Source organism: Tenrec ecaudatus, chromosome 6 (assembly GCF_050624435.1).
Source record: "Tenrec ecaudatus isolate mTenEca1 chromosome 6, mTenEca1.hap1, whole genome shotgun sequence".
In the NCBI taxonomy this organism is placed as follows: Eukaryota; Metazoa; Chordata; class Mammalia; order Afrosoricida; family Tenrecidae; genus Tenrec; species Tenrec ecaudatus.
Window position 1 is genome coordinate 112,304,704 of NC_134535.1, and position 11,844 is coordinate 112,316,547.

General features: G+C 39.0%; 1 non-coding gene across 1 annotated transcript; it reads right to left on the reverse strand.

Annotated features, from left to right (window-relative positions):
- Window positions 1-3,885: 3,885 nt before the first annotated feature.
- Window positions 3,886-4,063, reverse strand: LOC142452297 (small nucleolar RNA SNORA81). The gene has a single exon (XR_012785314.1). It is a non-coding gene; the product is annotated as a small nucleolar RNA SNORA81 (small nucleolar RNA).
- Between the last annotated feature and the right edge of the window lie 7,781 nt (window positions 4,064-11,844).

An 11,844-nucleotide genomic window follows, 5' to 3' on the forward strand; every position in this document is an offset into this window, starting at 1 on the left:
TCTCTCTCTCTCTCTCTCTCTCTCTTTCTCAGAACTGAGAAATAGGGAAAGACAAGAGAGGAGGAAGGCTATGGAAAGGGAGAAAGTAGGAAAGAGGCATAAAAAGGAAGTAAATCAATAATATTTAAAGATTAACTTTGCTTGTTTTAGTAATTTTTATCGACTGGACAACATTGTAAACTAACATTGGGAAAATTACATTAAATAAGTTTACTCATTTAAAGATACTTCTGAGGGATCCAATTAGCACTACTGTGAATTGAAACACAAACTTTTTAAAAGCATAGATCTAGACATTTCATGGTATTTAGTACAGAGAGCCAAACTGTTCTAGTCCTCCTAAATTAGAACTAAGTGTTCTATTCAGTTATCTCATAGATGCTCTGAGTTTTTAAAATGTGTGAAGTCATGAAGACCTTTTTCTCAAAGGGTGACATCATACATGCCTCCACATTTCCCTTCTACCACCACAGCAGCCACTACCTTTGAGTCAATTGTACACATCGTTGCCCTGCATAGAGTTTCCAAGAGTGTAAATCTTTATGGAAGCAGATCATTCCATTTTTCTCTTACTGAGTGGCTGGTGCATTGAACCACTCACCTTGCCTGAGGACATGTTTCAGTGGGTTAAGCATTTGGCTGATAACTGAAAGGATGGCAGTTCAAACCCACCAGCCACCCCTTGGGAGAAAGAAGAGGGAGGCTGCCTCCAGAGGCTGTCTCTGTGAGTTGGAATCAGCTCAATAGTATGTTTACAAGATTTGGGCGGGAAATGTTTGATATAAGATTTCCTCTAAGTCTGCCTCCTTACCTCTACTTTTTCAGCAAGCAGTGGGTTGCAAGTCATATCTGGCTCTTTCAGTGCATACATGTGACCATGAAGTAAAATTTCAAATGAAAAGAAAACTGCCATGGTTCCATTTATAAAATTTTGTAGGATCTTATTCAGCTAATGATAATTTCATTTGTTTGGAAAGATATATTTATGGCTTTAGAATAATTCTTAAATTGTTGGGAGGGAAATTAGAAATCTGTCCCCAAAGTTTGCTGACCCTGCTCTCAGTTATCTAGAGGAGAAGCATCTCTTCTAAAAATTCAGAGTATCTCACAGATTTTAAAGACAAGAAGGACCGCCAGGTCTCCCAAAGGATAGACGCAGAGAACTGGAGGACTGTCAGGGCTGCAAACACTTAATTGCACGATGACTAATCTAAAGGTTAGTACTTCAGGCCCATTGAGAGGCACCTCAGAAGAAAAGTCACAGCCTGGACACCCTCCTGGCGTATACAACTATGTACAACACATGTGGTTGAATAGACTCCGTGACAATTGATTTGTCTTGATTTTTTGGAAGAGGATTCTTGATATCGTTTTTCTTTCTCTCAACTTCATTCCCTCCCCTCTGAACACATTTAATGATCTTTAGTTTTCCTTCCCCTCTGCTCCTGACCTCTACTTTTACATAGCACGTTGAGTAGGTTTGCCAGATTTTGCAAATAAAAGACACAATGCTCTGTATTTTATCTGGCAAACCTGACACCATGCCTTGCCAATCCCGTGACTGCAATTCCTGAGTCTATCTGACCCATAATGCTGAGGAAATTTACCAGAGTTTGCATCTCTATTCCAGTTACAGAGGGGAGATTCTAATCAGTTCAATTTGGGCCAGTGTGCACCTAGATTCCCTCCTACTATATTGGGACTAGTGCATAGGGAAGTCACAGGGACCATCTGTGTAAGGGGGAAGAATGGTCAGAAAAGAGGGAGGTGCTGAAGTATCAGCCCAAACTGTCATCTACTATATATAAATTCATCGTAAGTAAATATCACTGTGCATACAGAAGTAACTCTCTTGCAAGTTTGTTGTGTTCAGAGAGAAAGTTTTGTTGGTCTTTGTATGATTCCCTGGTGTCTAGCATTTGCTATGTCATACCTATTGATGCATTGAATTAAATAAGTAACATTTCAAAATCATTCTATTTTCCTGTGAATTTACATATCTGATCATGTGATGTTCCAAGTTGCTAGCAATGTTGTTGTTTGGGACGCTGGTGACACGGTGGGCTAAGTGTTGGGCTGTAAACTGCAAGGCTGATAATTCAAACTAACTGGCCGCCCTGTGGGGGAAAGAGGAGGGGTCTGCTTCTGGAAAGTTGTATCATCTTGGTAGCATAAAGGAGCAGTTATCCTCTGTCGTATAGGGTCACTTGCATGATGAATGACTTGGTGACAGTGGGTTTGGCTTGGTTTAGTACCACAATGGAGCAGTTATGAAAGGGGGATAATTCAGTAGAAGCAAGAGTCACTGAAAAGTTCAGCAAGTTAAAATAGCTTAAACATTTTCTCCTTTGCACATTATACCAAATAAAAACGTCTTTTCAAAGTACGTAAACGACCCCAGGAAGTTTACTGCATTATTCACTCATTAAGGCGGGCTTAAGTGATTCAAAGTTGCAGATGAAATGCCTTTCTGCTAATAAACATGAAAAAAAACCATTTTATGATAAATCACAGCCCTTTAATTTTCTTGCTCCAGTTCGGGACATTGACAATATTCTTTATATAACAATTTAATCATTTTGTGAGATTTTGGTAACCGATGACTTTTCGGTTGTATACTTTTGTGCCGAGAACTAAATACAGGATAAAAGCAACTATATTTTCAACAACGATAGCACAAATGGCCACAAGTCAGGGTGCCACCAACTCCTCGAGGGTCCTGTGATTATAGAAGATAGAGCATGCAGGGAGGAAACTACACTTGGAGCCCATGACCTGAGCTTGAAGACAAAACAGGACATGACCCAGTTTGAATCCCAGTTCTGCTTAGCACTTACCTCGATGTCTCAGGCAAGTTTTATAACCGCTCTTATTCTTGGTTTTTATAACACATGGATAAATATGCCTACCCTGGCCACTTGCCAGGGTTATTAATGAGATAATATATGTGACAATGTTCTATAGATTATAAAGTGCTTCACAAATATAACATTATTATTATCATTGCTGTCTGGTGAATTATGCTTATATATTATTTTAACAACTAAGAAAATCAATTTCATTACTATTGATGGTTAGTATGAGCTAGGAGTACAAGTTGTAATAATTTAATAAGTCAAGAGAGAATCTTTCTGACATAAATATAACTGTATAGATTTTATGTCATTAAGGAGAAAACTATCCCTATATATTTTAAATGTATGGTTTCAAATGATCACAAAACATTAGGCTTGGGTAGGATAAGAACTTCAATAGAAATTGGGGTAATAAATTCCTCATGATTTCTGGATTATTCAAGTTAGGGATTTTTGTTTTCCATTCTTGTAGTCACTGTGTCAGCTCTTCATCTAATTTTGACAGAATCAGCAGAGCAATGAAAAGCTGTCAGTGGCATCCACCGACCCTCCCAGTGATGCTAGGATCAGGACCTCTTTTCTCCTTTCCTTTTTCTCCATGATCTTCAGGCTCACCTTTAGGGAAAGCTCCTCACAAAATGGTAGGAGGCATGTGGCAAAGCACAGGCTTCTTGTTAAGAGTCTGAAAGATACTGGTTCTCTGAGCAAGATTAGAGACTAGACTACCCTGTGGGCAGTTTTACTCTGTCATAAGAGGTCGCTGGAAGTCTGAATAGGTTCCAAGACAACTAATCCTAACCAAAGGATGATTTTTAGGCCTTAACCAGGGCCTATAGTACATTGAAAAACCAGACAAACTTAAACAATATATCTTGCCTTCAAGATAAATTTTGACTCACTGTGATCTTGTAGGAAAGAGTCGAACTGCCCAGTAGTTTCTTTTCTTCTTTTTTTGACAACATTTAAAAATGAAAATGATTTATTTTGTTTCCAGCATTTTCATTAAAAATTCCCTTCTAGTCTCTGAAGGATTTATCACACCAAATCATAAGACAAAGGGCATTGGACATTAAGAAAGAGGTCTATCCCAGTCTCTCCATCCAGGGCTCGTGCACTTTTACTTGCTTGTGCGCACTCTGCCAGCATGATTAGAAAAAGCAAGACGTGGTCCCGGCTTCTGCAATTCCCCCTGGGTTTTCTAAGCTGCATTCTCCACGCAGTGGAACGCCACCTCTTTCTTCCACAGACCAGCTGATGCGTGTCACTCACCAAACTTCTGATTAGCAGCTGAGCACTTACCCAAGGCACTGCCCTTACTCCTTTGTCCAAAACCCGCTGTCAGGGAGTAGATCCTACTCAAGGACACCCTCCATAAGGGGTTTCTGAGGCTATCAGTCTTTTCGGGAACAGACAGCTTTATCTTCCTCCCACAAGGTCAATGGTGGTTTTGAACTGTTGAACTTGAGGTTAGCAGCCCAAGACGTACCGCACAGCTTCCTGAGAGCCCCTTTCTGGAACGCATGTAACGCATGCAAAGCCTTTAATACTTTACATTACTTAGAGGTTTACAGTCAGTCATGATCACGGCTTCACCAAACCGAATTGACCTTCAAGTCTGTGCTGTTCACTTGGAAATGATTAACATTCATAAAGGAAAAAAAAGACCCAACAGGCTATTTCCAGGCAAAGTGGATGTTTACAAGTTGCAGAGAATGAAATAAGTACTTATTTTAACCAGTGAGATTCATCTTGAGGGGATGAACTTTTAGAACAAGATGCCCAATGGCCAGTTTGACCTAGAGACACAGAAAATGAATTGTGAACACAAAGTATAGGCAGGATAATGTTGCGTCGAGGGTCTGTTTTTAGTATGGAGTTTAAGAACCAATTATCAGTCTATTTCTTCTGTTGTGTTCATAGCGTTTGTCACAGGGGCATTTGAACTAGCTAATATGTCAGACCTGCTCATCTACTCGCTGCAGAGTCTGTAATTGCTTGTCATTTCATGATGCTTTATTTGTTTCGTGCTGTTGTTCACCTTCGCCATGCAGGCTGAAAGAATTTTGTCTCTTGCTTATAGTGTCAGTTTTCAACCTTATGCCTGAAAAAACCATCAGCACTTTGCTGCTTTTCTTTGTGACTTATCTCTTGCTTAGCTCCCAAGTTTCTGCATAACTGGTTGGAGGGATACTTCTGGGCTTGTCCCTGTAATTTGTTTAATCAGGTCCAGGTCATGGGAAGAGAGTAATGATTCTGAGAATGATTTACACTCAGCTGAGGTCTGGCCATCCCAGAGGATATACTTAACATTATGGGAGCCACAGCATCCTGTCTCAAAGCAGGAGACTTGTAGCCCAGAGAAATCATTCTGGGAAAAAAAAAATAATCTGAATGTGGGGGAGGTTGGTGGTAGAATAGAATAAAGCCTCTGCCATACTTGATTCTCAATAGCAGAACTTGGTTACATACTTAATTCAACTGTCATTCCTTAATAAAAATGAATATATTTTTGGCATCTACTTCAGAAGCGATCCCATTGCTGTATTAATTAAATCTTTCCCCTGTCCTCTAAAATTTTTCCAAATTGAGTTTTGGATAATAATTATTCATTTATTAAAATCAAAATTTTCTAAGAGAAAAATAGATTTATCCTTAAAAAGTTCAAAGAAGAGTTACATTTGACTTTTCCTGAAGAGCTGTCTAGGCATTGAAAATAAAAATAGACTCAAATAATCAGTAGAGTACTATAATAGCTCTAACTTTTATGGCTTTTCACATGTACAACACACTTATTAATTGCATAAATGACCTTTGCTTCTCATATTTTACCATGTCACTGGAATTTTATAAAATTATGTTTGAGAACTACTTCTTCGTTTGAAGTAGAGAAAACGTGGTCATAATAGAATAATAAATCTCCTTTTTTCAGAATTGTGATTTTTTTTTTAAAGAATGGTTTGCTGACCTCAGAAAGACTTGGAGAACAATAAATGATAATTATTCAAAGCAGATGCTGCTGAACACGTAAGTAAAAGCACAATGTGATTCTGGCGAGCAGAATTCAATGCCATATCAAAAGGACGCAAGGACGGCTCAAAATTCAAAAACAGTCAAAGTCTCGCACCACATATACAAACAAGGATAAGAACCACATGGTCGCATAATAGATGCAGAAAACATTCCATGACATTCCGTGTCCCTTTCAGATAAAAACACTCAATAAAATAGGAATAGAATGGGAATTCCTCAACACAACAAAGGCCATCTATGAAAACCCAATAGTCAATACCACGCTCTGTGGGGAAAAACTGGAAACACTTCCCTTGAAAATGGGAACAGGCCAAAGTGCCCCTTATTACCCTTCTTATTCAACATCGTGCTGAAATTTTTAGCCAGAACCATCATGCCACAGAAATAAACCAAGGGAATGCAATTGGACAAAAAAGAAGTGAAACTCTTGCTATGTGAAGACAATATGATTTTATATACAGAAAAGCCTAAAGGTTCCCCAAAAAGACTGTTGGAAACAATTGAGCGATTCGATAAATTGACAGCATACAAGATATTAACAAGCAGAAATCAATCAGATCAATCAATCAATAATATACCAGCGAAAAGAGATCTGAAAACGACATCGAGGAAACAATGCCATTAACAATAGCCATGCAAAAGAGGAAATGCCTGGGAATAGACCTAAGCAAAGAAACAACAGACTTGTACCAGGAGAACTGTAGAACATTAGTATAAGAAACTAAAAGAGACCTACACAGATGGAAGCACATTCTCTGTTTATGGATAGGACAACTTAATATTGTGAAAATGTCAAGATTGCATAAAGCAATCTACAAAGAAATGTATAAACACAAATGCAATTCCAATTGAAATCACAGCTTCAATCTTTAAAGAAATTAGAAAATAGAAAAAATGAATTACCTACTTCATATGGCAAGAGAAGAGGCCCCAAATAAGAAAAGAACTTCTCAAAAGAAGAACAAAGTAGAAGGTCTGTAGTAACTGAACTCTACACTTACTACATAACTACAGTAGTAAGACAGTCTAGTACTAGTATAGTAACAAGTACATACACCAATGAAACAGGATAGAAAACCCAGAAATAAATGCATCCACCCATAAGCAACTGATTTTTTACAAAAGACTAAGAGCATTAAACAAGAAAAGGATACTGTCTTCAACAAATAGTGTAGGAAAAATCAGATCTCCATCTGTAAAAGAATGAAACAGGACCCGTGGCAATTACATAATCTGTCAGCTTGAGCAAAGGGGTGGAGTCTAGCTTGTCAATCTAGTCATAGCCAATGATACCTCTCTGTGGGCATGGCCTTCTCCTGAGAATTTTGGGAATTCCAGTTTCCTCCCTGGAGGTGGGACACATACACTTTGCTTCACCTACCTGATGATAAGCCACATGGAGCTAAACTGATGACAGCCAGAATTCTGGAGATGCTTCCACTGCCACTGGACCCACAGGACTTCTCACTCACCGGCCTGTGATCTCCCCTCATTTGGCATCATTGCATGTGCTGTGTGAGACTGAAGAGGAATTCATGGGCTAATATCAGACTCATGGGCTAATATCAAACTTATGGACTTAATATTAGCTCATGAATGCCATGGGACCCATACCTCACCCCATGGACAAAAGTTAACTCAAGATGGATTAGAGACCTAACTGTAAACCCCAGAGCTATCAGGATCATCAATGGGAAAATTGGGACAAGCTTATGAGCCCTATTGTCGGACATACACAGACGACCAAATATAATAAAGGAAACACACATAGTTGAAGACAAAATTGAGGAGTCCCGGTGACATCAGGCTTATGCATTTGGCTGTCAACCACAATGTCACCAATTCAAAACCACTAGTTGCTCTGCCAGAGAAAGGTGGGGCTTTCTACTTCCACAAAGAGTTGCAGTCTCGGACTCCTACAGAGACAGTTCTACCCTGTCCCATGTCATCACTAGGAGTCAGAATTGATGTGAAAGCAGTGAGTTTGGGGGATCTATTAAACATAAACTTATATACATCAATGTGTGTAATTAAACTTATACACTGATATACATCAAATGATTAAAATAAGAGTTCATGGATTGGAAATTTTTTTTTTTAGCAATGACACAATGAACAAGGGACTAATTACTAACATCTACAGAATCCTACCATATTTCAATAAGAAAAAACAAAAACAAACAAACAATTAAAAGGTGTACAAAGGACACAAATAGAAAGTTCACAAAAATGACACTCAAATGCCCAACAAACACTAGAAAATGCTCACAATCATTAACCATTTGATAGATGAAAATAAAAAACAATGATGAGATAGCACCTTATACCCACAAGGATAATCTGACTCAAAAAAACAGAGAACAATAAACGTTAGAATGTGGAGAAAGCAGAACTCTTTTACACTGTTGATGTGCTTGTAAATATGTACAACCACTGTGAAAAGGTAATATGGTGAGAGCTGAAATAACTCTAATAGAAATACCATACAGTCCAGTAATACCTTTGTGTTAAGCAGGGTTCTCCAGAGAAACAAAACCAGGACACTAATGATTATTTATATATATATCACATAAATTTATCTATATACACACATATATGTTTATATAGTGAGAAGGAATAAAGCAACTCATTAGTCCACACAGCAGGACACAGGGCTCAGTTCAACTCATTTTTTGTGGAACAGTTAATATAGTGAAGGTCCTTTAGCTCACACCAGCTGCAGGTCCAAGGTCAAGGAAGCAGACAGTGGAATCTGCCCACAGGCAGCAGACAAGGCAGGGTGGGGCAGCAACAGCAGGAAGATGTGACGTTGAGGTTTAGCAGAGGCCAGTAGCATGGGAGGATAGAGGAGCAAGTCAAGATGGAGGCGCCAAGATCCCCCAGCAGCGTGGAGAAGCAGGTCCTGATGTAGCCTCAAGCTCTAGCAATGCACAGCTAGGTGACAGGATCCATCGGTTGGCTTGGCCCAGAGGTAACGCAGCACAGAGTTGAGGCAAAGGACTAACTCAAGCAGCAGCACGCTGGTCTGATTACCAGGGAGTAAGAGAGGAAGAAGGCAGCCTCAGAGAACCATTCATCTACATTGCCCTCCAATCAAGCTGTGACCTGATTAAACTCTGCCCACATGTTCCTGTGGGAACCTATATGGCAGAATAAACCTATCACAACCTTTGTGAATTTATACTCACAGAAATAAGAGGCAGAACATGAACAGATGTGTGCCCTCCTGTGTATATTCTAGCGTACTTCACAAGAACAAGAAGCCGGAAAGAGCCCAAATGCCCATTAGTGGAAGAATGGATAAAGAAACTCTGGTACATACACTACACATTCCTAAGAAACCCAGTGATGAAAGCTTGAAAGACCTCATGACATAGCGGGACCTAGAAACCATTATGCTGAATAAAGTTAGTTAAGCACAGAAGGACATATACTGTGAGTCCACTTCTAAAAGGATAAACACTAAGGCGAAGGCAAGCTTCTGCTTTCAGGTCAGGTAATCTTATCTGGTCTCCTAAGCAACAAGGCAGAGAGCCTGCCTACTGCCCATGAACGATATATCATCTCCTTTATATGTACATCTTCAAAACCACTTCAAGAGAGGTGAGCTCAACTCAGCTGATGTCAGGTTTTCAAGATGGGGGACAGGGAGGAGATCATTCACTTGTGGCCATAAACATTATGCTAAGGTTCCTCCAAATCAGCAAACACTCCTACAAGAGTGCTGAGAGAACCTCACTGAAAAGTCAAGTTCAGGTAGGAGGAAGGGGGCATGTATGGCCTGAAGAGAGTGAATATACTTATGTTGGTGGGTAAGCCAAGTGGAGCAACTTTCTATAGGTGAAAATACAAAACAAAACAAAAATATTTAATAATACTTCTACCAAGACCAAGGGGAGAATGTTCCAGGTAACTATGTTCCTAATTGGACACTTTTGACCTACTTTCTGTCCAGCTTTTGGTGGCCCAGGTCATGTGCTATAGACTCCTGGGACTTACTACTCTCTTCTTTTGAGGTACACAACATCCTTCATAAGCCACACCAGAAGGTTTAGATGTGGAAACCGCACTAAGAAAACTGGGCTTCACCGCAAACTCAACTGTAGCAGATTTAAGGATCCAAGTTACTCCCTTGAACTTGAGGCTGAAATGCCCCTGTGTGGAAAGAAGCAGATGACTGCTATCATAAGGTCATGGAATTCGTGGTCATTGGACTTTGGCTCAGATCCCTTGCTTTGAGGGTGCACAATGAGCAGTGGTCCAGGACTACCAGATATTTACTATTTTTATGCCCGTCTTGCTTTCTTACAACATTATCGTTCAGGGAAGCATGGTTTTACCCTTATAAATGAGTATTCTTGAAAATTTTGCCCTATCATCAATCCTTATTTTTCATATAGTGTCCAATTATTTACAAATTTAATCTGTAAATAATTGTGCAAGTCAACAATTCATATATTGTGGTGTGAAATTGGCCAATATTTATATAATTTCCTTTTCTCAATAGTGTTTCAAAGTCTTTGCCATTGGCAAAATTAATGACACTATCAACAGAAATACTTTACGCCCCAGGAGGATGGTTTATGGTGTTCTCAATCCTAAAGCAATAAAGATGTCTCTAAAATTAATCAGAGACATATATAAACCATAAATATATGGATGATTTTAGGCTTGCACTTAATTCTAGCCCCGATCTAAGACAAATTCATTTTTATGATATGGCCCTACTGGATAGCCTCATGATACTGTCGCTGAAGATACAGATACTATAGCAAAGTGTGGTGAAGTAACTAGATGGTGTCTGGGGATCAGGAAAACTAGCGGCCGGAGGCAGAAAGGTTAGTCTTCGAACAAACAGCCATCTAAATGAGGCATCAACTAAATCAACATGAAAGAAGCATGGAAGCCTGTGGGATTCAAGGATTGTAAATAGTAAAATCTTAATCCAAAGAAGGAAATTGTATCAGAGCTGAAATTGTGACCAACAGGTTTGCAGAAGACAATGGGGTTCTCACATGGGATTGAATCTCTGGTGAATCCCCCCTGAGTAAAGTTGAGGGTTGTGAATAGGCTTGCTCTCAGACAGAGAGCATTGAAAAGTCAATCATGGCAGATTAAAATATAATATTTATTATTTGATCTCCCTATGACCCATTTTAAATTGTTTCCGTTTTTAATATTTCTGCTTTCTTTTTTGAGTGAGATTTTCTGCTTTATCTAGTTATTGTTGCTGGCTTGTTTTTGGTTTGTTTGAGTCCTCTTTGTGCTTTGTATGTTTTTCTGTATATGAAATCCAGGATAGGTAAATCTATAGCCATAGTAACTTGATTAATTATTACCTAGCATCATGACAGGGGAGAGTGGGGGGAATGGTGAGAAAACAAGAATAGGTATGAGAGGAGAAAATGTTTGGAAATCGATTGTGGTGATGATTGCACAGCCCTTCTTAATATGATTGAAAAATTAAATTGTATGATACATAAAGTATATGCCAATAAAAATACTGGGAATAAACCTCAAAGGGTAGAGGAATGGTTCATTGGATACTACAATTTTACATATGCTTTTTTATTCTCAGGTTAACATACTGGTCTGATAAAACTTACCATAAGCACAGAAATCCTAAAGACCAACTTATGATTGTTGCAAACCTGACTAGACCATGATATTTGGAAAATCTAGGCTTTATTGGGCAATACAGTAAAGACTGGGGATTGGTGTGGGAAGAAATTAGGTTCTCGTAACATTGTTGGAATGTTCAGTGGCAAGAAAAAAATGTCTTGCATGTCCTTATCATGCTTGTGTAACATCCAAAAAAACACTGCTTTTAACAATTGTGCAATAGAAAATAGTCATAGTTAGAGCTGTGTACAAGTGCAATCCACAGGACACGGATGTCATTTAATTATGTGCTCATTTACCTGTTCAGGCATGTCTCTGCTATCCCTGGATATTCATC